The 26,115-nt window shown below is 39.7% G+C and overlaps 1 long non-coding RNA gene across 1 annotated transcript in view; it reads right to left on the bottom strand.

Annotated features, from left to right (window-relative positions):
* LOC112407064 (uncharacterized) overlaps positions 1-26,115 on the bottom strand; it is a 141,416-nt gene that overhangs the window by 89,269 nt on the left and 26,032 nt on the right. The window contains exon 3 of the long non-coding RNA XR_003004661.1: positions 15,375-15,507. This is a non-coding gene — a long non-coding RNA (uncharacterized LOC112407064). The remainder of the gene's footprint in view (positions 1-15,374; positions 15,508-26,115) is intronic.

Genomic DNA, 26,115 nt, shown 5'->3' on the forward strand with positions numbered 1-26,115 from the left:
ATGGATGGACTTGGAGAGTATTAGGCTAAGTATAAGTCAGACAGAGAAAGATAAATTCTACGTGATATCACTTATATGTGGAATCTGAAACATACAACAAACTAGTGAATATAACAAAAAAGAAAGAGACCCACAGATATAGAGAACAAACTAGCAGCTACTAGTAGGGGGAGGGAAAGGGGGAGGGGCTATACAGGTATAGGGGATTAAGAGGTACAAACTATTATGTATAAAATAAGTTACAAGGATATATTGTACAACACAGGGAATACAGTCAATATTTTATAAAAACTATAAATGAAGTATAACCTTTAAAAATTGTGAATCATTAATTGTATACCTGTAATATATATAATATTGTACAGCAACCACACTTCAATAAAAAAATAAGTAAAATAAAATAAAATCATTGAGCTCAAATCCCACCTCTACTGCAAGTCTACTCTGTGAATTTTGGTATACCCACACCATCCTACATCCTGGGTTTCTCTGTTAAACAGAGGTAATTGATTAATCCACATTCAGTGAATCTTTCAAGTGGTGGCTGTTTCCTCCCCCACATTCTTGCATCATGGGGATGAGACTGGAGATTGATTAGATGTCTTCCTTCTTACACCCAGCCCATTGTCCCACGCCCCTCCAAAAACTTACCAGCTTAGGAGCTCATCAGACACCTGACAGCTGGGAGAATGAGTGCCTGATCTGGGGGTACAGCACTACAGTTGTACCACTCAGCTCTACTTGCTTTGAATAATAAGTTCAACTTAACTGAATAGCTCCTCTCGGAGCCTGTTTTCTTTTCCCAGTGAAACTTATGAGAGGAAAATTAGTGGGATGAACTAGTCCCTGCCACTGCACTTGGTCTCCTGGGGGCAACAGATTTGCCCTGGTCATCATGCCCTTCCTGTCCATTTACTATTAAAATTGGTCACTGGAGTACCAGAAAATGCCCCCGTGATCCCCCTGGGTGTCAAACCAATCCCTCCATGCCCCCATTGTATAATAGCAGCCCCACCTCCTACTGGGTCATCATCCTGCCGATGATCAGAATCAATGAACTCTAAGTGGTGATTCCTTTCCTTGCCTGCTGGTCTTTTGACATAAAAAGCTCAAGGTGACCAGGAGGTAGAGAGAGCTTAAAATTTATTGGGATTCTTAGAGTGCATCCTGGTGGAAGTATTCTTCTTTTGGGAGCCAGTGCCTCTAAATCCACAAAGTCCAGGGCTGTGGGGATTAAAACACAGATTCTCCAAGTGGATCGCTAGGAGCCATGGTAGACAAGACACTCTTACTTCTACTCCTTTGTTCCTGGACCCCTGAATTCTACCTACTGGGGACACAGCACCATATAGTGGTCATTGATTTAACATGTTTACTGCATCCTGGTAGATAGTGCCTATCTTTGCAAGGTGCCATTTCAAGCCCGGTACTTTAGAGGCTTCTTCAAAAGGTCATTCCATCACTCTATCAGGGGGCAGCTTGTGGATTATACAATATATGATAGGACAAATGGACCTCATCATATGTCATGCCTTATGTCCTTTGCTGTAAAGTGGATTCCCTGGTGTAATGTGATATTAAGCACAGTAGACTCTCTTATTAATGGATTGAACACTGTAATCTTTGGATGGTGGTCCTGGCCAAAGACTTGCAAGTAGAAAAGGCAAACCTATAACCAGAATATGTGCCACCAAGTGACCCCTACTATTTGAGGAATCTATCATCCCCACTGCTATCAGGCAGCCTAGTTCTGTGATATTATCTTCTACCATTAGCTCAGACCCCAGTAGGACAGGCAACTAAGCTTCTCAATAATGATTGTTCTCCTCTGTCCAAATCATTCCCTTTTGTGTTGGTAAACTGAGTGTCCTCCCACAAAACATGATTAATTGGTGAGTTTTCTAGCCTTTTCTAGCCTTGGTACCCACTACCAAGAAGAGGATCTGGCACAAGACAGACCCCCAACAAATAGAAATGAAACACCAAATATTTATATAAACCTACTCCGTGAATCTCACTGGGACTGATGTGAGGACTAAAATCTCCAATGTGTAGGAATCTAGCTCGCAGTATACACTTAATACAAATAAATAATACAAAAAATATAAATGTAAGTACAGAAACGTTTGTGAATAAATGCCTTTATATATGCCCTTGGGATAAGGAAAGGACCTTTCTTCTTTGAGGAAAGATGCTGCAATTTGAGCAATTCAGCAGCATGGAACAGAGACTGAACTCCTTATCCAGAGCTTGAGGGCAGGCCTTTGACTCTCCGTAAGGTAGGGAGATTTAAGGCTAGCTTTTATTTCTTCCAGCACCAGCATTTAATTGCAGACTTAACAGGGGCTGAGGTCTATGAAAGATTTGCCTTGTTTCTCTGAATGTGTACATTATTTACCATAGAGTCTATAAAATATTTACCTTCTTCTCAGCCGACTGCACCCTGCTCAGCCTTAACTACCTCACTGCTGCTCAAAGCTGATCAAATAGGTGGCTGGCATCTCTCCAGAAATGGATGGAGTGAGCAGCTGGAAAGGAACCATATTTGACGCATTTGTCAGAGCACATAGCAGTCAAGGGTGTTGAAAGCCTTTCTGAAGGTACTAGGGAGAGGTGTGGGTCTTTAATCCCTTCCCACTTCTAACTACCTACCTACATCTATTCAGGGTGCACTTATAGAACAGCTACTGTCAGCTAGAGGTCTTGAGAAGATGGATGGGAGGAACACACATTCCTATGTCCTTGTCGGAGAAGACAAGCCCGATGATAAAGAATCACAGCAAGAAGAACACCCAGATATTGGGCTAACTCTCCATATGACCAGAGTGTACAAAGCACATGGCCTTATGAACTAGATTTCTAGGTTGAAATTCCACCTTACTCCCTCCCTTATGAGCATATAACCCTGGACAAATTGCCTAACTTCTGGTTGCCTCAGTTTCCTCAGGACATTAATAGTCCCAATTTCATGGGGTTACTAAGCATACCGTACCCGACACATAGAAAGCACTCAATAAAGGGTAGAGATGAGGAGAAAGGGGAGGACAATCACAGGACAGCTCTATGCGGTAAATATGTTACGACCCTAACTTTATAGATGAGGAACTGAGATTTAGAAAATTTAGTACTTTGCCAAAATTTACTTATAAGTGGAAGAGCCAGGATTCAAGTTCATGTCTGCCTAATTCCAAAGACTCTACTTATAATCACTGCTTACACAAACACACACACACACACACACACACACACACACACACGTACACATTCATACATAGGAAAACATGGCATAATCATCATGTGTACCACGGTTTCAGTGATACTACCAACCAACCTTCAATGAGATAAGATTTTCTTGCTATTTGCCCTTATAGCACCTCTTTCACTACAGTCATCATGATTGTAATAGTTTATCAATTTGATCATTATTTGCTACAGTCTGGGTCCCTCCCTAAACTGTATGCAGACAGGTGCTTGTATTTATCATGTATTCCCAGTGCCTTGATGAATATCTCATACACACTGTCATTTAATTTCCACAATAATGTAAGCAATATTTTTCTCCCATTTTATTGCTAATGAAACTGAGGCTCAAAGAAACCAAATAACTCATGGAAGAGCCCACAGCTAAAAATAGGAGAACCCAGCTCAATCTATTCCAAAGCCCATGCCCCTCTATCGGGCCATACTCTCCCCCAGAGGAAGGAAGAAGCCAGTGTTCAAGGGTAGAGGAACAAATTTCTACATATTAAGTGCCACCATGGCAGGCATCATACTGAAATTCATTATCGACGCTATCTCTTTTACTCCTCAAGACAAATTATTGTTCAAAACAAGATTTTTTTCTAAGACAAGTTTTTTTGCAGACCCAGGTGCAATCCCTGCTGGGCTGAGCTGGTGTGGGGGGAGGAGGAGGCTAGCACTGAGCATGAAGTGACTGGGGAAAACTAACAAGGCTACAAAGCCCTTCAGTGTAGCTTTGCTCCAATACTTCACGTTCAAAGAATAAGGACAGCTCAGTTGGGGCTCAGGCAAAGGCCAAGTTCAGGAGCTCAGTCCTGGCAAGGTGGGGTGAGGGAGGGATCAGGAGAGAAGTCAGATGCTTTGACCCCATCATTTTGACTCTGACTCATAAGGCACTACCTGTTTGCTATACTAATGCTCTTTCTCCTATGATTTTAAGAAAGAAAATGCAGGTACCATTGACCTTCTCCATCTTTTATGTTCAATTGCTGGTTGATTCTTAATGAACACTACTGGTAGAAGTGCTTGGCACAAAACAAAGTTGATAATGATAAAACCACACGTAGTATAATGTGTTATTGACTACCAGTTAACAGAAATATCAACTCTTCTTAAATAACAATAGATTTTCAAACTGAATTTTATAGAATTAATGTTCAGAGAAGTAAATTGGCAGTGGCAGAAGCTATAATCAGTTCAACTGAACATGGAAAAAATGATTGATTAATATAATATTCATTTTACAATTCACAAAGAAATATTAGATTCTAATGAAATTTCAGTGGGGGCTTCCCTGGTGACACAGTGGTTAAGAATTCGCCTGCCAATGCAGGGGACACGGGCTCGAGCCCTGGTCCGGGAAGATCCCACATGCTGCCGAGCAAATAAGCCCGTGCACCACAACTACTGAGCTTGTGCTCTAGAGCCCACGAGCCATAACTACTGAGCCCACATGCCACAACTACTGAGGCCTGCGTGCCTAGAGCCTCTGCTCCACAACAAGAGAAGCCACCGCAATGGGAAGCCTGCACACCGCAACAAAGAGTAGCCCCCGCTCACCACAACTAGAGAAAGCCTGCCTGCAGCAACGAAGACCCAATGCAGCCAAAAATAAATAAATAAAATAAAAAATTTTCAGTGGGACAGTCAGAAATAGTGAATTGTGCTGTACAGAAATTCAATCAAAATTATAAACTGGCTCAATAGAATTTGCTCCAGAAAACAAATTTTTGGATCAACATGAGTACAATTTTGATGAAAATAGTTGTTTCATATAGTAACAGCTTAAACAACTTTTGGGTAAAATGCAAGGTCTTTGAATATCTTATTCATCTTACCCAGGGTCTGGTGCTGCACTGGGGGCTTTACTTAACGTTATCTGTAATCCTTAAGACAACCCTTTGTTATAGGACAGCAATCCCCCAGTTTTCAGATAAGGAAACAAACCAGAAAAGGTAAGCAATTTGCCCAGGGTAACCCATGATTTAGTACCAGGGCCAGGATTATTTGTTGATTAAAACAGAATAGTCTCATGGAATAATGGTCACCTAGACCTCCCTTCCTAGATTTCAGGACACTTTGCAAGGGGCGGAGGTACCTCTTTATTTCTTGGCCTCTCCAGAAAGGCAGGTGTGGCTATGCCACTTTTCAGGTGGAAATGTTGAGACCTCAGGAGAGAAATGCACTAGCCTAAAGCTTCACGCTGTATGAAGGGCTTGAACTTTCCCTGATCCCCAATCCACCATTCTCTTTACTCGATGAAATGACCTGCATTATAATGCTATCTCTAGAGGGGTGGGATAGGGAGGGTGGGAGGGAGGGAGACGCAAGAAGGAGGAGACACGGGGATATATGTATACGTATAGCTGATTCACTTTGTTATACGGCAGAAACTCACACACCATTGTAAAGCAATTATACTCCAATAAAGATGTTAAAAAAATAATAAAATAAAATAGATAATAAGAAAAAAATAAAAGTAACTAGAAGCAGGGAGCTCTCTACTCCAAGAAGGGTAGAGTTGTATGGAATGTAAAGTGATTCATTCAGGGCTGACAGCATTCAGGGAATTTTGTCTCCCCACCAACCCCCATCCCCCAAAGTAAAACTATCCATTAAAGATACCCGAATTAATACATCTTGCAAAGAACAGCCCATGGTCCCTGTGCTCATTATTCAACAATCAGGCAGTGAAGGGAAGGAGCCTAAGCTGGTCACTTGCAACATATTAATATCAATGTCTTCTCTTATCACTGGTTTCTCCACGAAGCAGATTTCTCCTATCTGTTCAACAGCTATCTAAATTGGGGTTTCATGAGTTAAAGAACTAAACACATTTCAGGTCTCTGGGGAAAGAAATTAAATGTTTCTATTATGGTTTCCATTTTTTTTAATCCAAATCATACTGAACTTTATTTTACATTCCTGGCATGACACCTTAGTGTCCTGTGATGAAGAAGCAATTTTATAGGACAACTTAGGGGATCACCTGCCCTGGTTCAGGGGATCACCAGACCTTTCAGTTTTAAAACTGAACACAGTGTCAGGCAAATCTGGATGGTTGACCACCTTACTTGTTCACTACTGTATTATCAATACTAGCAACCATGCTACTTCCTGGTGTGTAATGACCCTCTGCTACTCCCACTAGAGTTCTCAGTGTCTTGATTTCTTTCCCTGTTGAATGGGAACAAAGGCGGGTAATACTTGTCCTGTCTCATTCACAGTGTTATTGTTCTATATAGTAACGTTGAGGAAGGGTTTTTACTGTTATTTTTTAAACTTATTATATCTAGTAAAGTAAAAGAGAATTTAAATAATCTCTGAAAAATGCTATCCAGAGTGTCAGCTTTTTGAGACTGCAACAACGTTTTACTGTATTATGGCGTGCAGGACAGTGCCTAGCAGAAAAGATGTTCAAAAACCTAGTCGGATGAATAAAAGAATGAATAAGTGGATAGTCAGATGAATAACTACATGAATGAACATAAAGGGATTAAATTAACTCATTTCATAGGATTATTTTCAGAGACAGAAGTGTAATCCAACCCCTGCATTTTTCAGAGCCCACATACAAACAACAAATTCCTTGATAGGGTTAAGATTAAAACTGGGTCATTTTAATATACTAAAATATGGTAAAAAAAAAATCTCAATTAACTGTACTCATTTTCCTCAGTGATATTTTTTTCCCCCAGCAGCAGAAACTTTACTTCAACCTGTAGTTTACAGCTCTTCTTTCAACAGAAGCCTGAGGGCTTGTCTAACAGCAGAGCACTTGGGTTTGAATCCCACCTCACATCTACTCTCTGCTCTTATACCCAGATATTGATAAACTTCAGAGATGGCTTCAGAGAAAGACCTGAGAAGCTGGAGGGGGTTATCCAGGAGCCCAGGTCATCGAAAGACATTAGCATCAGCATCAAGAAATTGCAAGTTGTACCAGAAGCCTGACCAAAGCAAGCTAGCAATCTCAACCTGCTTCCATCCTTTCTTCTACGTCGCCTTTCCAAATCCAATGTCCTTCTAGGCCCCCGTCAAATTTCTCCTCTTGTCTCTTTGGCTTCTGTCATAGTTAAGACTCCATTAGACTCTGAGTAACTTGAGGACAAGGACCTACTTTATTCATCTCTAGATTCCAGAACTTAGCAAAGTGCCTTGTAGCATAGAAGCTCAAGAGATGTAGGAATGAATAAATGAATTTAATGCCTAAAAGTTCCAGTAGTACCCCAAATTACAACATTTGTGCCTAGCTTGAAGTGTGGTTTCGAGAAGTGTTAAATAAATGTGTGAAATAATGAATAATGATTGATATGGATGACTACTATTAATGGACTATTGATTATGTGCCAGGCACTGGCTAGGAACATTTTGTATGCTATCTTATTTAATCCTTTCAATCATTTTCTCTGTAGTGCTTAGCACTATCTAACATACCATATATTTTAACTTATTTACCTTGTCTACTATCAGTCTCCCCTACAAGAATTTAACCTCCACAAGGCCCTAAATCTTTGTCTATTTTGTTCACTGCTGCTTCCCCTGCTTAGAAGAGTGCTGGTACCAAATTTATATTCAGTAAACATTCATGGTATGAATATTGAATAAATATTACCACCCTTACCTTGCATAGAAAAAGCTAAATTTAGTGGTGCTAAGAAAAAAATACCCGATCTTGTGTCAGACATTCCAAGCCTTGCACGCTTTCACTGAAAACTGGTCACATATTGTGATGTAGGTAATATCATTATTCTAGCAGGGTGGACACTGAGACTCAGGAAGATAGGATCCCCGGCTCGAATCAGAGAACAGTTCACCTAATAAAGGGCTGGGTCACAATTCAAACCCTAGTTTGTGTGGCCTCAAAACTCTTGCTCTTGCCATGACCTCAATCCACCTTGCACTGAGAAGACAACCCATCCTTGAATTAGAATATTCACGGGAAGGTGTTGCAAACCTAGAAAAAAATCGAGAGACCCCATTACAACCCAAGTCAATTTAGAAAGACCCCATTGAACAAAGAGCACCCTTTTAACATTAGCGATGCAATAAATGCTGAATGCAGGAGATTAGAAAGAAGTTATTAGGAGGAGAAAGACATGCCAATAACTTGAGCTCTTAATGAGATGCCCACCGCATCTAGGACGAAGCAGTTTCCCAGAGGATTATTTGATGTGGAAGGAATAGTAAGCAGCTCTTTAGTGGCACCCAGACACATCCTCTCACATACACACCTGCTCAGGGCTCAGTGAAGACAGTGCGTAAATGTCTGGAATATTACATAAAAGCTGTCTGCCCAACCAGTCAAAGCTATTAAAATCCATCTTGCTGAAACGAACCCTGAGAGCAGGTCAAACAAATCTAATTTTTATTGTTCCTTAAGGAGATGACTGTGTCAGAGACAAAGGAGAGAGGCAGGAGGCCAGTTAGAAAGAAAAAAAAAACCCCTAAGAGGCCTTAAAAAATTAAATGTTCAAAAGAACCATGGCAGGCAAGATAAATGGTATATTACAGTGCTGGTTTAAACCTAATTGATGACTAATGTTGTAATGCATCTGAACCTACACTGATCTATTATCCGTCTGGCTCAGGATGAAGGGACACTGGGAGGAGAAAAATTGCTAACTGTTTTAACCTGATGGAACTTTAAAAAAATAACCAGCCCAGTTACTTTAAAAGATAAATGGATCGGTGGTGACCTCCTAATGTATATTAGGGTCTTGCAATGCAAAATCAAATGTTAATTAAATAGAATCCAGTGCAGGAATGATGCAGAAAGAGCATGGTTTAGAGCCCAAGAGGCCATAGGGAATTGTGTTGTCGGGTTTCAAAGAAACTACCAGTGGAGAGGCAGTAATGGCAGACCACATAGGAGTAATTGAAAAAAATCAGATGTACACACAAACACCATCTAGATAACACCTACATAAAAGTTATACAGAGTAGTCTGTGGGCACAGCTAAATCACAGTCATTGGAAGGGCAGGGTTATCAAAAGAGTTGCTTAAATTCACTGAGGTGGATCAGAGAGGCTTTATTTTCTTGATCTGTTACAGCACAACCTCAGCATAACCCTCAGAAAACAAAGCAATGCAAGATGTAAGAATACGTCAAAAGGATTCAAGAGCCAACTTGATATGGCTCCAGATGGCCAAGTCTAGGATAATGTTAGCCACAAAAGAGTGAACGTAATAAATTGTAACCAAAGACTAAAATAAGAGTCGATGAGCTCATACTGATATTAATAAATGAATATATGAATGAAAGAATGAATGGATGAATGAATGAATGAAGAGAAGGGAAATCTTGTTAGAGTAGATCCAACTAGTAAGTGTGTAAGATATGAGGGAAATAGAAAAGCATCATTTCACATTCAGCAAGATAATAACTGTTTCAGGCAAAAACTACAATAGATTCTAAAATTAGTGAGCAAAAAAATGTGAGAAACAGAATATTTATGTTTCCACTGTATCTCCACTTTGAAGACAGCTGGACCAAGGGACCACAGTTATCACCAGTAACGGTGCAGATGGACATCATGTGCCTCCTGTTAAAATGCACTGAGAATACCACAGTGGTATTCTTGATAGAAATGCATAACCAGAACTTAATCATGAGGAAATATCAGAAAAACTGAAGAACATTCTGACCAGAAATTGACTAGTCAGTTCTCCTCAAAGGTATCAAGGTTGTATATCTAGTATCAAGTCAAAGAATGACTCAGGAAGTATTCCATATTAAAGGAGATCAAGGAGATATGGCAATGAAACACAACCTGTGAGGCTGGGTTGGATGCCGGACCAGAAAAACAGACATCTGTGGGACAACTGGAGACTTTTGCATTAAGTCTGTGGATTAGATACCAACATTGTATCAATGTTCCTCTCATAAATTTGATAGTTATACAATGGTTATTTGGAAAAAAAGTTAACATTTGGGGAATTAGAGTAAAATACAGACTTTCTTTGTTCTAATTTTGAAACTCTTTTGTAAGTCTGAAATTATTTCAAAATGAAAAGTTAAAAAAAAATTAATACATAGAAGGCCATCATTGCACTTTCTCTGAGGAACTATACCTAGAACAAGCTGTTCTCCTCAGAGGTGGGGAGAGCTACCACAAAAGCCTGTATGTCCTTGCTCAATTGGGAAAGGAAAGAACCAAGAGCAGAAAGAGGTGATCACTTTGATCAAGTTCATCAGAAAGGGTTAGATACCTACAAGGCATGAGCAACCACAGAACAGTTTTGCCTGGCTTGCTCATGCCCAGGATGGTATCTGACCCTTTAGGTGCAGGGGTTGCAAACGGGTACACTGAGAACAGCTCTCTACTGACTGTGGCTTAGGAGAGAGAAGAGAAGGAATCATTGTTAACAGCTGTAATAATAATTACACCATTTAATTTGCACTTACTGGGTTAGTCTCTGTGCTAATGTCCTTAATATATTATCTAATCTAAGATGTATAAAAGCCCATGAGAGAGGTGCTGTCCACATTTTAAGAAATGGGAGAAGACATATTTGTTTTGTAAAACAGACTTGTTTCACTAAAAGAGAGATTTAGCAGTATTGTTAAAATGACCATACTACCCAAGGCAATCTATAGATTCAATGTAATCCCTATCAAATTACCAATGACATTTTTCACAGAACTAGAAAAAATAATTTTTAAATGTGTATGGAAACAAAAGAGCCCAAATAGCCAAAACAATCCTGAGAAAGAAGAATGGAGCTGGAGGAATCAGGCGTGCTGACTTCAGACTATACTACAAAGCTACAGTCATCAAAATAGTATGGTACTGGGACAAAAACAGAAACATAGATCAACGGAATAGGGTAGAAAGCCCAGAAATAAACCCACACACTTATGGTCAATTAAACTATGACAAAGGAGGCAAGAATATACAATGGAGAAAAGAGAGTCTCTTCCACAAGTGTTGTTGGGAAAACTGGATAGCTACATGTAAAATAAATGAAATCAGAACATTCTCTAACACCATACACAAAAATAAACTCAAAATGGATTAAAGACCTAACTATAAGACCAGATACTATAAAACTCATAGAGGAAAACATAGGCAGAACACTCTTTGACATAAACTGCAGCAATATATTTTTGGATCCGTCTCCTAGGGTAATGGAAATAAAAGCAAAAATAAACAAATGAGACCTAGTTAAACTTAAAAGCTTTTGCACAGCAAGGAACCATAAAGAAAACAAAAAGATAACCTATGGAATGGGAGAAAATATTTGCAAATGATGCAACTGACAAGGGATTAACTTCCAAAATATACAAACAGCTCATACAGCTCAATATCAAAAAAACAAACAACCCAATTTAAAAAATGGGCAGAAGTTCTAAATAGACATTTCTCCAAAGAAGACATACAGATGGCCAATAGGCACATGAAAATGTGCTCAACATAGCTAATTATTAAAGAAATGCAAATCAAAACTACAATGAGGTATCACCTCACACCAGTCAGAATGGCTATCATCAAAAATTCTACAAATAGTTTCAGGGAACTCTACTCAGTGTTCTGTGGTGACCTAAGTGGGAAGGAAATCCAAAAAAGAGGGGATATATGTATACATATAGCTGATTCACTTTGCTGTACAGTAGAAACTAACACAACATTGTAAAGCAACTATACTCCAGTGTAAAATAATTTTAAAAAAACGTTTAAGAGAAAAGAAAAAGTCTACAAATAATAAGTGCTGGAGAGAGTGTTGAAAAAAGGTATACTCCTGCACTGCTGGTGGGAATGTAAGTTGGTGCAGCCACTATGGAGAACAGTATGGAGGTTCCTTAAAAACTAAAAATAGAGTTACCATATGATCCAGCAATCCCATTCCTGGGCATATATCCAGAGAAAACTATAATTTGAAAAGATACATGCTTATTGAGGTGAGATTGAATTGCTATAAACTTCCCTCTTAGAACTGCTTTTGCTGCGTCCCATAGGTTTTGGGTCATCGTGTTTTTGTTGTCATTTGTTTCTATGTAGTTTTTTATTTCTTCTTTGATTTCTTCAGTGATCTCTTGGTTATTTAGTAGTACACTGTTTAGCCTCCCTGTATTTGTGCTTTTTACAGATTTTTTTTCCCAGTAATTGATTTCCAATCTCATAGCATTGTGGTCAGAAAAGATGCTTGATATGCTTTCAATTTTCTTAAATTTTCCAAGGCTTGATTTGTGACCCAAGATGTGATCTATCCTGGAGAATGTTCCATGTGCACTTGAGAAGAAAGTGTATTCTGCCACTTTCGGGTGGAATGTTCTATAAATATCAATTAAATCTATCTGGTCTATTGTGTCACCCAAAGCTTGTGTTTCCTTATTTACTTTCTGTTTGGATGATCTGTCCATTGGTGTAAGTGAGGTGTTATGCAGTATTGTGGAGCAAATATACTCCAATAAAGATCTATTTAAAAAACCAAAAAAACCCAAAAAACCAAACCAAAACAAAAAAGATACATGCACCCCAATGTACATAGCAGCACTATTTACAATTGCCAAGACATGGAAGCAACCTAAGTGTCCATCAAAAGTTGAATGGATAAAGATGTGGTATATACGATTCAAAAACGATACAAATGAACTTATTTACAAAACAGAAATAGGTTCACAGATATAGAAAACAAACTTATGGTTACCAAAGGGAAAAGGGGGGAAGGGATAAATTAGGAGTTTGGGATTAAAATATACACAATACGATATATAAAATAGATAACCAGCAAGGACCTGCTGTATAGCATAGGGAACTATACTCGCTATCTTGTAATAACTGATAATGGAAAAGAATCTAAAAAATGAAAAAAATATACATATATCTGAATCACCTTGCTGCACATCTGAAACTAACACTACGTTAGAAATGAACTATATTTCAATAAAAATTTTAAAAAAATAAAAGAGAGATTTATCAATTTGGCAATGGATGGAAGTCATAACTCCATGGTCTATGCTTATTATTCTTAACCCTGGTATACTCCACAGCCTCAGCAAGAGTGCAGAGCCCACTTACCAATGACTTTTAAAAGATTTAACTAGATTTGATCCATAGTTTAGGGTGAAAGTTAAAATGTGAAAAGAAAAAAAAAAAAACCAAACCAAGGAATTTCTTAGCCAAGTATACAAATATATAGGCAAGAGTGTTGCAGGGTCATTTAATCTACTTATGACACCTATGATATCCAGCACTTAGGTAGAACTTCACTTGTTTCACAGTAATCATTAATGTGCTAATTGCTAATGATCTTCATCTGTTCTTTTGAGTCAATAGGAATTTAGTGAACATCTTCTTGTGCAAAATATAGTGCTGGGCCTCGAAGGGATAGAAAAATAAAAGTTACCTATTTGGACCTACTGAGGGCAAGCCGTGTTAAGATCCATCATAGCAATATTCCTTCCTCTCCTTCTCCCCCCCACCATCCCCCTCCCACCCTTCTTCTTCTCCTTCTTCCTTCTTCTTCTCCTTTTCCTCCTCCTCCTTCTTTTTCCTCTTCTCCTCCCCCCTTCCCCCTTGTCTTTCTCCTCCTCTCCCTCTCCCTCTCCTCCTTTTTCTTTCAAACTATAGAAGCACAGAAAAGGGAGGAATTCATTTTAACTGGAAGATTTAGGAAGACTTATGGAGTGTAGAGCCCTGAGCAGGGTCTTGAACGGAGGCAAGACTTTAATATGCAGGGATGAGAGAAAAAGCTTTTCAGGCAAGGGGCTCATTGGAGCAAAACAATATTGGTGGGGGAAGTTCAGGGAAATAAGAACTAGCGTGAGTGGTCAGAGCATGTGTACATGAGATGATAAGTGTACGGAGGAAAGAGCAAGGGGTAGGAGTGGTGGGACTGCCGAGGGAGGATGTGGCTGATCCTGAAGAAGCCATTAGTTCCCTCAGGAGGGCTCTGCATTTAGCCTTCTGGACCAATGAATGGTTACTTGTAGGAGGGGGTAAGTGATGAATAAGCAGATTCCTTGTCATCATCCAAGACCTGAATCTAATTCGTGAAGGTTAGGCTCAGGAATCTGCATTTACACCCTTGAGAGAGTCTCACAGACACTAAAATGACTATGAGACCTCCACCTGGGCACAGGTTGTTATTATTACATTCTTTTTAAAGAAATGATTATATGTGCTGTTGTCCTTCAAGGTTCTCTGTAATTCAAACTTTTATAATATAAACTGGCTCTCTCTCTGCTTTATAAGAACCAGTAGAGTTTACTCATAAGGGCTCACTTTCCATGATATATCTTGATGGTAGTGGATGATATGAGTGTCCAAAGTTAGGAAAATAAGAAAAAACACACTTGGGAAGAATTACTAGCTTCCCTGTTAGTGCAGGAGCTGACAAACAAGCTCCCCTATACAGAGGCACTGGCTACTTTCCAGGCTGGCCATGACCACTCAAGCTCCCAGACCACTGGCTAGAAAGGTCAAAGTCGTATTTTATGAAGCTCAGCTACTTCAATGAAACATAGTGTTGAAAAACCTCAAGTACTCTGTAAATAGATTTCTAGGTTTTCTTGAAAGGTTTATGAGAACACCATGGCTTAGCAGAAAGTTATGTGAGTGAAAGGACCGGAATGCACCTTTGAAGGGATGCGTGTCGCTTTGTAAATCTGTGCCTAGCCAGATAAGAACCCAGATAAGAACACAAGTTTTGGGGTCAGGAAGACCTGGGTCCAAATCACAGGTCTTTCATTTACTCGCTGTGTGCGGAGGCAAGTTACTTAATTCCTCTGAACCTCGGTTTTCTTGGGGCTATAATGCCTAGTTCTCAAGGTTATTTTGAGGGCTGTTCTCTTCCCCCAGATATCTATATGACTCATAACAACATCTCTTTGGGTCTTCACTAAATTGTCCTTCTCAGTGGAGATTTCCCCAAGCTCTATATTTTATGCTGAAAGCACCTCCCTACCTGACCCCAACACTTCTTATCCTCTTCCCATGCTTTAATTTTCTCCTCAGTACTTAATATAATACACTATATATTTTACCATTTTTATTTTCTTTATTTTCTATCTCCAACAGTAACATTTTAACAACAGAAGAGTGAGGATTTTTGCCTGTTGTGATCACTGCTATAACCTCTATGCCTAGAATAGTATTTGAAACAAAATAAGTGCTTAATAAATACTTACTGAATGAATGGATGGATGATTAAATGGTTAGTCAATGGGAAGATTCCAGGGCCAGAACTTTTGGTCAGTATGGCTTGATAAGTTCATGCTTCCACTGTCCTTGAGTGCCAAATATCCAGAAATAAGAGATCAACTACAAAAAGAAAAGAAAAACATTAAAAACCTAACTGTGTTATACGAGAGGTTAAAATTAGGAGAAGAAGCTGGTGGAAGGTATTTGGGAACTTTCTGTACTATCTCTGAAACTCTTCTGAGAGTCCAAAAATTATTTAAAAATAAAAGTTAACAAAAATAACTGTGGTTAAAAAAAAAGAAAGATTAGCATCTCTGTGGCCTAGAAATAGAACCAAAACACAGCAACAATCAGGGGCTAAAGGTGTGGCCCACTAGGCTCTTCACCTAGCCCGCCAAGACTGTGGGTAGTTGAATTTCTGCGGCAAGGAGAACCACATGTGGCAGGGACCCAGAGTGAATCTCAAAAGCTAAAATTGAGAATCTGGGCAGGACTCTCCAATACACAAAGGGAGGCTTAAAGTCATACTACCTGTTGTCTAGGGCTATGGCTTGTGTAGTGCTATGGGAAGGAGACAAACAGCTGTGCAACTAGGACTTGGGCCAAGCTATTTGTTATTGGCCCACTTCTAGACAAGGGTGGAAAAGCAGTATTTGAAAAGATAGTGGATGAGAGTTTTTCAGCATGAAACATAGATCATTGGACTCAGACTGAAACACAAGGAAGGCTAAAGATAAATAAAAATGGAATTGTACTTACATAAAAAGGGCAGAACATCATAGATACAAAGAAAATCTCCAAAGCTACTAGAGAAAGAGGACAGATTGGCTACCACAGAATAACAGTGAGGTGGATGGCAGGTAGCCCATCAGCAGGAATCTCTGCCAGAACTCAGTAGATACCTACAAAGTGCTGATGGGGAAAAGGATCTCTCTCCCCTAGACTTCTATATTCTGTCTTACTATCAATCAAAAGTATTAATATATTAGTTTGCTAGGGTTGCCATAACAAAATACCACACGCTGTGTGACTTAAACAACAGAAATTTATTTTTTCACAGTTCTGGAGGTTGGAATTCCAAGATCCGGGTATTGGCAGGTTTGATTTCTCCTGAGGCCTCTCATTGGCTTGCCTTCAGGCTGTGTCCTCACATGGTCTTTCCTCTGTGTATGTAAATTCCTGGTGTCTCTTTTGTGTGTCCAAATTTCCTCCTCATATAAGGACACCAGTCAGATTGGATAAGAGCTCACACTAATGGCCTCATTTTAACTTAATCACCATTTAAAGGCCCTATTGCCAAATACTGTCACATTCTGACGTAGCGGGGGTTAGGGCTTTATCATATGAATGGGGGGGGCACAATTCAATCCATAGCAGAGTAAGAGAAATAAAGACATATTCAGATCCACAAAAAATTAGAGCATTTATTACCTATAGACACTTGCTTCAAGAACCATTAAATGCTGTTTATCACTAAGGAGAGAAGAAAATACAAACAATACTAGAAATACATCCAAAAAGTGGTAATTAAGTTGATTTTAAATGAATTAAATTCATCTGTTGAAAGCTAGAGATTATCACATGGGTTTTTTAAGACATCCTGTTACATGAGTCATAAAAGAGACATATCCAAAACACAACGACCCAAAGATTGAAACTAAGTGGATGAAACAAGATATAACAGCCACATATGAATCAAATAAAGCTGGTACAGCAATATTAGAATTAAGCCAAAACAACTTAAGGAAAAAAAAAACATTAGTGAAATAAAGAATACTAGATAATAATGAAAAGAAATTCTGCCAAGAAGATGTAAAAACCGTAACTTGTATTTATCTAAAACCTAATAAAAATATATAGAACAAACACTGACATAGCAGATGTGTAATCATGACTGGAAATTTCAGATCATCTCTCTCAGAGATGATTTAACAATCTTGAGTGTATATACATTTATTCTCTCACACACACAGATACATGTAAGTTTCTAACATAGAGAATATATACGTTCCCCTTGAAAGTTCTCTCTGCCTTGTTAATCTGGCATAAACTTTTCAAACTTCAAGACTGAATCTTACTTGAGTCTCTTGGGAAGAATTAGTCATTTACAACTCTGGGTTCCCTTAATATCGTCCACATATCTTCTATAGCACTTATCTTAGTATTTGTAGAAAGGTACCTATTTGTTTCCACTAGACTCTGAGTCCCTTGTTGGCACTGGTGTGTTGTCCATCTCTGCAACTCCAATTCCTGGCACATAATACATGGTTGGCAATTGCTCGTTGAATGAATGAATCCAGTTTCTGCCCTTGAGAGCTCACAAGGTAGAATAATAAGCAGCTAACATGCATCGGGAAAGTCTAGGTGCTGAGCACTCTTCTAAGTGCCTTATAGGTAGTATCCCATTAGGCACCACAGCATCCCTACAAGGTTAAGTGTTCAGATTATCTCCCTTTACAGATGAGAAAATTGAGACTAGTGAGCTTTTGTGTTGATAACTTGTCCAAAGTCACACAGCTAATAAATAGCAGAACCAGAATTTGGTTCCAAATTCTCTGATTTTGGGGTCTGAGCCCTTCACCATCATATTATGCTACTCATATTTTATATATGAAAACACAATCATTAATAGAAATGGGTACTGGCCAAGCAACCATTGAACTAAATAGTCAATAAATTCAATGCTATTTTGCTGAAAAGATTAGTTGCACAGATTCATATCTTGACAAACTGTAAAGTGATTCCCACATCTTTCCCTTTCCCTCTTCTCTGGAAAGCACTCCTCTCTCCCACTTCTCTGGAAGGATGTCTTGCGTGAGAGATAAGGGAAGAAGTCATGTGGTCACTTTCCTTGGACTCCAGCTCCTCTCTGAGGTCATTCCAGAACTCTCCTGGCTACCCTACAATTCTACAGTCTTGGCAGGAATTGCAGAGTGGTGCCCTGTGACTCTCAAATCCATGTGGCTTAATGTTTCTCCATGTCCTTAATAGGGACAGGAGAGACGAGTGGTACTAAGGGCCCATGTAGACAACTGGGCAGCTGCTTTTTTCTCTATAATATCGAGAAAGTTCAGCTATAGGTCACTCAATATAGGTCACCCTGGGGTGGAGGGGAACAAGACAACCATTTGCTTCTTAATCCTCATTATCATGAAAACATTATGAACTATTTTATATTTTTGGTGCCTGGATCATATGGGTCATGAACTAACATATATACACATACACATATACAGATATACACCATCGACAGCTTTATTCTCACCGAAGTAACAGTCAAGAAGAAAATACTGCTTTATTTGAGGAGATACGTATCAACTTCTCTTGAGTTCTGGAAGCCCTCATGCTCCATCCAGTGTCACTGAGAAATTATTATACAGCTTACATTGCCCATTGTGTCTGTTATACGGTACATTTGACCACAGTTTATGAGACAATTTACCACTGAATAATTTCCCGCCAAATGTGGAAGCTAGAGACAGTTTAATTCATGTCTAACTTCAAAGCTGAAGCAATTGAGGGCTGCAGCGGAGCAGTGAAACAGTTGGCAGGGTGAACATTGTAAAGGCTTTGTCTACAAGATTTAGAGTGCAAATTTCTGGCCAGTAATTCAACATCAATGATCCCTTTTAAGAAATCATCTTGAAAAGCTCCTCTGGTTTTCAAGGTAGATCTCTTAAAGCCCCAGATTGGTGAGAGAGATAATAATCAAAATAACAATACTCTGTTTTTTGGTAGAGAGGGTTCAAGTTTTAAAATGTATTAACAATTTAGTCCTAATACAGATTTTGCTAAGGCTTTATTCTCCCCCCAAATTAAAAATGAGAAAACTAAAGTTCCCAGAAAAGAAATGACTTATCTGTGCAAAATCACACAGTTGTTAGGAAGTATTATAGATAAGAGTTAAACCTAGATTTTCTTGTCTAATACAACACCCTTCCCCCATACCAAAATTTGTCGGTTGTACTTGACTTTGTGGTTATTTTTAACTGCCTTCAGATGTGGGTCCCTTAGCCAAAGAGCTAGAATCTCTGCTGTGTTGCACAAGGGAAGGACAGTCAGAAGATAGCTGAGCTGAGAGGGACCTTAGAGACCATCCAGTTCCATATTTTTGCTTTAAGATGAGAAAAGCAAGACCCAGAGAGATGGGGTTACTTATTGAGACGAGACCAGGGTCAGAATCCATCTTTCCTCATCTTCAGCCTTTCTGCTACTCCCTGACACTTCGTCAGAAATGTATCACCTCCAAACTCTTGAAATTGTATTTATTTATTCAATCTACATTTACTCATCACTTGCTATGGGACAATTAAAATGGTTTAGTTACTGAGAACACAAAGATTTATACTACAGAAACTCTTAGTCCTTTAGGGAAGATAGATACATAAACAGTTATAGTTACTATTGGAGGTTTACACAGATGAAATGGATTAGCAAAGAAGGTATAATTAATTAGGCCTATGCAACAGGGGAAGACTTAACCAAGAAGTAACAGTTGAGTTTTCAAGTAAGAGGAGAAGTTTACTATCCAGATCATGGAGAAAGGGTTTTGCACGAAGAGAAAATTATTTGTGTAAAGGAATTAAGGCTGTGAGAAATCACCGAGAAAAACATGCCAGCCCTTAGGTATGGGTAAGTCACAGGAGACTCAGAGTGACAGGAAAAGACAGTGGAAAGAACAGAGTCAGATTAAGGCTTCATATGTCATAGCAAGGAATGAGGACTCTCTCCACAAGGAGATGAGGAAATTTAAAGCATGGAAGGCAGCAGATTTGATTCACAGACTGACTTTGTTAGGTGAGTATTATTATTCCCAATTTTAGAGATGCAGAAACTATTGGGTTCACAGAATAAATAACACGCTCTCATCATCCTGTGTGTGTGTGTGTGTGTGTGTGTGTGTGTGTGTGTGTGTGTGTGAAGAGCCTCAATCAAGACTCGGGTACTCTGAATCCAAATCCCAAGTTCTTTAGACATCACCATGCCGCCTCTGAGAGTAAGTGCTTTTTAAAGGGAGAGACTGAGTCCTGAGGTCCTTCCAAAGATGTACAGCATGGAGAGTACAGAGGCCCCATATGACTCCTTCCCTGATGAAACACCCACCTGACCACTGCTTACTTCCCAGAGCCTGCTTTATTATTGGTCTGTAGAGTTTAGTTTATCTTTCCCCAGCTTCTGAAAAACAAGTGAATGAAACAACTACAGTTTTCTCTGCCTAAGACCCTTAAGGGTTTATGTTGACAGGCCAGGCAGTAAGATGTTAAGAGGAAGAAGGCACTGCTCTCTCCAGCTCTGCCCTCAAAAGAAGAGCTCAGCCAATGCACAAAAGCACTCCACATTCATATTCTCCCTCTCCCTCCCTCCCTGTCTCTCTTTGTCTCTCAGATTATTTTGTCTCCAGACTCCTTCCCAAGAATCAGCATGTCAAGCCTGCGCTTACTACATGATTCTGGGATCCAAACAAATTTTATTTATCCTTTCTGTTCAAAAAATGCATTGATTCTATGTTTCATTTCCTCTGTGATATACTTTCTGCTCTTTGTGGTTATAGAAATGAGAAACAAGAATCCCAGATCAGAAGAGTTTTAGTAGCAACTCGGTCCAACTGAAGCATCTTTTGTAGCTTTTGTATCTAAAGCATCTAGCACAATCATTTGTGGCCAATGCATTGAGAGTTTGTACCTGGCCTACAGTAGACCCTCAATAATTTTTAGTTAAGTTGCCCAAATGCTTGATTTCCTCTCTAGCATCTTGGGTAAAAACTGGAAGAAAAAAAATTATAACAGCCATCTATGTACAGCTGAGCAAATTTCTAAAAATGTAAAAGAATACAATCAAGAAAATAATAATTACCAGGCCAGTCAAGGCCCAGTTAGAAAACCAGAAGCTAGACCCAGTAATTCAATAGAGGGAATTTAATAGGAGAAACTCATTTCATGTGTCTTGGGAGAACTAAAGGCGCAAATGGGATAGAGGAGTAACCCAGCAATTAGCAGGAACCCACTGTCACCCTTAAGGATGGCAGGACAAAGAAAAGAAATGGTATCAGAACTGAGACGCAAAGCCACATAGAGGGAGGGGTTGCCAGGGGGAGAAGAAACCATTGCAGAATCACAGCCACCCTGGAAATGCTGCCTGAGCGAGCAGAGTACTGCACTAAGGCAGCTATTCAAATAGCCAGGCACATGAAAAACTATTTGATTTCATTAGTCATAAGGGAAATTCAAGATAAAACCACAATGAGATGCCACCATAAAACCCATCAGAATGGCTAAAATTAATGACTAGCTGTATCAAGTGTTATCAAAGAAGTGGAGCAACTGGAACTCTCATACATTAATGGTACCATTGTAAACTACTTCAAGCACTTTGGCAAACTGTTTTTCAGTATCAATTAAAACCAAGATGCAGAAATTCCAATACTGGTATTTACTTAAGAGAAATGAAAATACATATCCACTAAAGACATGTACAAAAAAAATTTATAGAAACTTTATTCATAATAGACCCAAACTGGAAACAGCACAATTGTCCATCAGCAGGAGGAATGGATTAGCAAATTGTGAAAAATGTGTACAATGGAATAGGACACAGCAATAAGAAAGAGCAAACTATTTATATTCACAAAAATGGATGAATGTTATAAACATGAAGCATGATGAAAGAATCAATCACAAAAGACACTATATGGCTCTATCTACATGAAGTTCTTGAACAGACAAAATTAATCTATGTACATGGAAGTTGGATAGGGATTACTTCTGGGTATGGGTTATTGACAAGGAAGAGGAAAGCAAGAGACCACTGAGATAAAGGAAATGTTCTGTAGCTTGATCTGAGTGGCAGTTACATGGGTCTATACACATATGAAAAAATTCATTGAACTAAACACTTAAGATTTGTGCACATTACTGTAAGTAAATTACACATGTTAAAAGTACCAAAATATTCCCTAGGATAAATAATATGGTAATGTATATCTTTGTGTATAGATCATAACCCACATATCTGTCCACATAAATAGAAGAGGCCACGAAATATAGTGTTAAGCATGCCAACTCTGAAGTCAGACTGCCTCGGTTTACGTTCTAGCTCTGCAAACTACCACATGTGCAAGTGTGGGTGTGGCATGTCAACTCTACTTTTCTTACTTTTTCCCTCATCAGTAAAATGGCAATAATAATAGTACCCACCTCACAGGGTTTAATGAGATTTAATTGTCCTAATACACATAACTCACTTAAAATATTGCCTGTACATACTAAGTATTTGGCTCTTGTATTCAGATTCTCCAGAGAAACAGAACGAATAGAAGATTGATTGACTGATTGACTTTTAAATTTTTTCTTTTCTTTTCTTTTTCTTTTTTTTAAGGAATTGGCTCATGCAGTATGGTAGCTGCCAAGTCCAAGATCTGCAGTCAGAAAGCTGAAGCCCTAGGAGAGCCAGTGGTGTAGTTCCAGCCTGAACAACAGTAGGCTTGAGACCCAGGAAGAGCAGATGTTTTAGTTTGAGTCCAAAGGCAGGAGAAAAACAATGCCCCAGCTCAACAGTAGTCAGGCAGGAGGAGCTCCCTGTTATTCAGGGGAGGGTCAGCCTTTTTTTTCTATTCAGGCCTTCAACTGTTTGAATGAGGCCCACCACACTAGCAAAGGAAATCTGCTTTACTCAGTCTGTCAATTTAAATGTTAATCTCCCCAAAACACCCTCACTGAAACAGCCAGAATAATGTTTGTCCAAATATCTGGGCACCCTGTGGCCCAGTCAAGTTGACACATAAAATTAACTACTAATAATTAGCTACTATTATTAGTGAAATTCCTGGATTAAGGAATATTGACATATTAAAGATTCTCTATACACATGCCACACAATATCTTTGAAATGGTTTGTACCAGTTTACATTTCAATCACCAGACTACAAGAGGGCCTGGCACACCATTTAATGAAGAAAACTATGTACAGATGTTACAGAATATTAAAAGGAAAGAACAAAGCACTCTGGTTAGGCAATAAGCACTGAGACTTGCAGCTTTAAGGGGAGTGCAAAACCCTGAAGAAGGCTGGATATGGTGATTTAAAACTAACTTGCTCTTAAAAGCTCCTTGTTTCACAGATTCCATCTTGAAATTACTGTCATTACTTTTGGTACTTGTTCTGCATTTTGAGCCGCACTCCTGTTGACTTGCCTCCCCAATCCCTCTCCAACTTGGCTACTGCCTACTTGCCATCCTCTTGTCTTGCCCTGGCACTCTTAATACACAGTTTCAGCAACTGCTATCAAGCAGCTTTCTTAAACAGATGGTGGAAAAGGGGATTCTAGATAAAGGAATTAGCACAAGCAAAGACGGAGAGGAGAACTTTTATTAAAGGTGAAACATATGTCTACCCCTGGGCTCAGCAATTTCAGTACTAGGTATTTACCATATAAGAAATGAAAGCATATGCTCTAGTGGTGGTAAGAGAGTTTATGGCCTTGAAATTCACGGTGCATGGGAGGAAGGGTGTAATAACTCAGAGTCATCTCTCACCTGTCCCACCACTTCATCACCTTCTCCACTCGCTCTCCAGTCCCATTCAGTAACAATTTCTTAATGTTCCTGAATCCTGCTCTGCATTCTTTTGTCTCTGAACCTTTGCATGTGCTCTTCCCTCAGCTTGGAACACCATTCTTTTTCTTGGCCATGTGGCACAGCATGCGGGATCTTAGTTCCCCAGCTAGGGATCGAAACTGCGCCCCCTGCACTGCAAGCACAGAGTCTTAACCACTGGACCTGCCAGGGAAGTCCCTGGAACACTATTTTTTTTTTTTTTTTTTTTAATACATTTATTTATTTATTTATTTTTGGCTGCATTGGGTCTTTGTTGCTGCGTGCGGGCTTTCTCTAGTTGTGGCGAGTGGAGGCTACTCTTCGTTGCAGTGTACAGGCTTCTCATTGGAGTGGCTTCTCTTGTTGCGGAGCACGGGCTCTAGGTGCGTGGGCATCAGTCGTTGAGGCACGTGGGCTCAGTAGTTGTGGCTCATGGGCTCTAGAGTGCAGGCTCAGTAGTTGTGGCGCATGGGCTTAGTTGCTCCGCTGCATGTGGGATCTTCCCGGACCAGGGCTTGAACCCGTGTCCCCGGCATTGGCAGGCAGATTCTTAACCACTGAGCCACCAGGGAAACCCTGGAACACCATTCTTAATTGTTATCTGTCGACTGGCTCCTACTGTCCTTAGGGCTCATCTCTTGAGCATAACCATGCCTATATACCTGTAAGTTAGGATGGCTGAGAGAAATGTACATCCCAAGTAACCCTTCAAACTTGGGAAAAACCTAATTAAAGCTTTCAGATGATTCCTCTTTGCCATTAGCATCAAAATCTGGAAACATGTGGCCCAAAACAATCTGGTTCTGATTGCCACTTCAGTTTCATCTCTCAGCACTTCCCCTTCATGCTCCAAGGCCCAAGTATACTGGAAGTCTTTCAGACCCTTGAACTTGACACCTACCGTTGCCTCTGGGCCTTTGCACGTGTGCTCTCCCCACCAGGAACACTCCTCTCTCTGCCACTCGCTCCTCTAGGTGGCTGGCTTCTATTCACCCCCAAGTCTCAACTTAACGGTCACTTTCTCAGGGGAATACTCTGTGGGCCCTAGATTTGATTAGCTACTTCCCCACCCAATCCAAAGCTTCCTCTCTCCTTAAGATAATACTCATTATGCTTTATGGATTATTTACTTTGTCTTTTTCTCACTAGACTAGAAAGCCCATATGGTGAAAACGGTATTTATTTATTTTACCCTTTCACCTCCAAAGCCAAGAACACTGTCTCCAGCAGCTTTTATTTCTATTATTTACATAGTAGGTACTTCAGTTTATTGGCTAAATAAATGCATGGTGTGGAGGTGTGAGCATGTGTATGCACGTGTACACACACACATAAGAAACTTTGAACAGTTATAAATGCCAGATGTGTTGGTTAATCTCCATTTACCCTCTCTCCAGATCCATTTGCTGCCCTACTTTGCCCTGCTCTATGCTTTGGGAGGCTGACTCTGTTAAGTTATATCACATTTGCAACCTGGCTTCCAGCTGGATTCAGTCAATGGGAAGCACCAATGGAAAATTAGGAAGCTGAGCAAAGAGAGGCTGGGACATTTCTTCTTCTTCTTGCTTTGGTGCCTTTCCTCTGGCAGCAGCTGTGACCCTCTGTGGCTGTAGCCCCTGCTGAGAGGCTGCTCTCCAAGGCTGCAGCTCTTACCAGACTCTAATACACTATTTCTTCCTCTTGCACCTTTGGGTCTAGAAGAGATACTGGCTTCTCACTGTTAGTATTCTCAAGGTGCTCCCAAATCCCTTGTTTGCTCCCATCACTCTCTAAGTAGTCCCTTCATTACATTCTCTTCACTTAAACTATCTGAATGAATCCTGGTTCCTTATTTTCCTCTCCTCTCCCAACTGCCAGCCCTCATTTGCAGGACTCGCTCAGTTGCCTAGCACTTACTACGCTACTTACTGATCTCTTGTCTCCATTGGATGATGAGTGCCTTGAGGGCAGAGAAAACATCTTATTTATCTCTGCATCCCCAGGGTTTAACACAGCACCTAGCCTATACTAAATACTTAATTGATTGTTGGTCCCCATCTCATCTGTAAAATTGGACTGAACTATGTCTAAAACCATTTTTAAGTCTTCCCAAGCAAAAGAGGCAAAGAAAACGTTCTTTTTAGATCTCCCCTCCTGG

The sequence above is a fragment of the Neophocaena asiaeorientalis genome, unplaced genomic scaffold, assembly GCF_003031525.2.
Source record: "Neophocaena asiaeorientalis asiaeorientalis breed wild unplaced genomic scaffold, Neophocaena_asiaeorientalis_V1.1 scaffold205, whole genome shotgun sequence".
Lineage (NCBI taxonomy): Eukaryota > Metazoa > Chordata > Mammalia > Artiodactyla > Phocoenidae > Neophocaena > Neophocaena asiaeorientalis.